This window comes from Phaenicophaeus curvirostris, chromosome 4 (assembly GCF_032191515.1).
Source record: "Phaenicophaeus curvirostris isolate KB17595 chromosome 4, BPBGC_Pcur_1.0, whole genome shotgun sequence".
NCBI classification, from domain to species: domain Eukaryota; kingdom Metazoa; phylum Chordata; class Aves; order Cuculiformes; family Cuculidae; genus Phaenicophaeus; species Phaenicophaeus curvirostris.
In genome coordinates this window covers 21,431,190-21,433,878 of record NC_091395.1, presented here as the reverse complement: position 1 = coordinate 21,433,878, position 2,689 = coordinate 21,431,190, and positions in this window count along the sequence as shown.

Below are 2,689 nucleotides of genomic sequence, written 5' to 3'. Positions count from 1 at the left end.
GTTGTAACTGAATATCTTTGTCTTCCAAGCTGGTAAGTTTCCTTTTCAGAATATCCTTTCACTTCGTGCACGTTCACAAATGTAGCCAAAAGAGGTCTTGGAGCCAAACGTTTCTCAGGCTGCATGAAAAATCTTCATTTAGAATTTGGCAACTAAAGTTATTCCTGCTGTCTTGTTCTAAGGAAAATGATAGCTGATCATCAGTCAAAACAGTTGGCTGCAGATTATCAAGGAATTAACTCATTAAAGAGAGTGTCTGCAGAGCTGCTCTACGTTAAGCCCACCCACAAGTTTCCTATTCTGGTTTCTTTTGTTTAAATTCCTGTGCCTGAGTAAAGGTGCACACAAAAGCCTGTAAGACAGCCTTTACTTTGCACTTCAGTCTTTTCTTGTTTGGGGCACAAGAGGGGCAACAGCTGAGACAAGGAGGTGAAAGATATAAAGCGTTTACTTTCTCAGTTCAGGTGAGATGTGAATCTAGAAGTGTTCACAGAAAAACATATTCATGTGCTCAGTAAGATTTTTTTTCTTTGCAGCTCGATAGGTAAGGGCTTCCAAATTTGCAGACTGGAGAATTGCAGTACTCTTGACAATGATATAGGAAGTTCACTAAGTGGGTACAATGCTGTTAAGAATGTTATTTTATTTAGCTTATTACATTTTTTCTTGGTGTTAAAAGTTGCTTTCTCTTGTTTTCAGTGACAGTAGCTGAAATGAGAATTGATCAAGATGGCAGATGCATTGTAGTGCTGCATGCATGTTTTCTGAAATCAATGTTCTGCAAAGAGGAAGAGGAAAGGAGTGATATGAGAGGTGTAAGCATATTGAAGAGCTGTATTAGTGTCCAAAGGCATTGCAGACTTGCTCATCTAGGTTGTAAAAAGGGTTTTCAGTGAAATTCAGTAACTTTTGGAAGAGCAGAAATGACCCTTCTGACCGGTAAGGGAAACCTTTCTGATGTCAGTGTCATTAAAACACAGCTGTCTGTGCTGGTAACCTACACTCTTGGATTGGGATTCTAGTAGTGCTATAATCACTTGCATTTAAGAGCATTAAGTTATCTAAAACTGCAGGTTTCAGCTAACGAACGTGATGTATAATCCACTGAACAAGAGGCCTGAACTTACAGAATGTTATCCTTCCTTTGTTATCACATTTGTGTTGTACAGAGGGGCAATTACTTGAAATAAAAGTTAATTATGAATCTGTTTTCAAACACAGTCTGAACTTGAAGTTTTATTGCTGACAAAGAGAGGCTCCCCTAGGATGCACTAGGCTGTCCGCTGAAGAAACGAAGCACTTCCCCTGTATTTCAGTTAGTGCCAAGTCAGCTCCAAGGCTAATTAATCAAAACAAATTTACAGTTAAGCTGAGGAAGGAAAACTAATTAAATAGCCAGTTAAGAAAAACTGCTGAAGGAGTGATCAACCTTAAGGGGAAAGTATGAGACTCCCAGTATTGGCCCATGAAGGACAATTAAGTGATAACTGCAGAGGTGGTTTTGCATCTACCAAATGCTCTCTGACTTTTATTAAGGCAGCTTTTTTCATCTTATTGGTAAAAGCAGGTGTTTGCCTGTTGAGCAACTCAGCTTTGCTGTGTGGTCTTAAGGTAATTCATATGTAATCATAGAATCATAGAATAACTAGGTTGGAAAAGACCTCTTGGATCATTGAATCCAACCATTCCTATCTGCCCCAAAACCATGTCCCCGGGCACTTTGTCTACCTGTCTTTTAAATACCTCCAGGGATGGTGACTTAACCACCTCCCTAGGCAGCCTGTTCCAGTGCCCAATGACCCTTTCTGTGAAATTTTTTTTCTTGATATCCAGTCTGAACCTCCCCGGGTGCAGCTTGAGGCCATTCCCTCTTGTCCTGTCCCGTCACTTTGGAGAAGAGGCCAGCACTGTCCTCTCTACACCCTCCTTTCAGGTAGTTGTAGAGAGCAACAAAGTCTCCCCTCAGCCTCCTCTCCTCAAGACTAAGCAACCCCAGCTCTCCTAGCCGTTCCTCATAAGGCCTGTTCTCCAGCCTCTTCACCAGCTTCGTCGCTCTTCTCTGGACTCGTTCCAGAGCCTCAACATCCTTCTTGTGGTGAGGGGCCCAGAGCTGAGCACAGGATTCAAGGAGCGGTCTCACCAGTGCCGAGTACAGACAGAATAACCTCCCTGGACCTGCTGGTCACGCTGTTTCTGATACAAGCCAAGATGCCATTGGCCTTCTTGGCCACCTGGGCACACTGCTGGCTCATGTTCAGTCACTGTCAACCAACACCCCCAGGTCTTTCTCCTCCAGGCAGCTTTCTAGAGAGACTTCTCCTATTCTGTAGCTCTGCAAAGGTTGTTGTGCCCCAAGTGCAGGACCCGGTATTTGGCCTTGTTAAACCTCATGCCATTGGTCTCAGCCCACTGGAAATGCACAGATGTCACTGCAGGGGTGAATTGGAACACAGCTGCCAGACTTGAATGTTCACTAGCAAGTCTTAGTAGAAGTCTTCATTCTGTTTGAGGGCTTTAAACAGGCTTGGAAATCTGATATCTTGTACAGTCCAGGCTATCAAGTGGCTACTTTTTCCACCTAACTCTACCTCCAGAGAAACAGTTCTCAGCTGTCACTTGATGTGGTGAGTTGCATCAGACATAATTCTCTCAGTTGACAACAGTTTCAGTTTTCAGGCTTTCACTATCA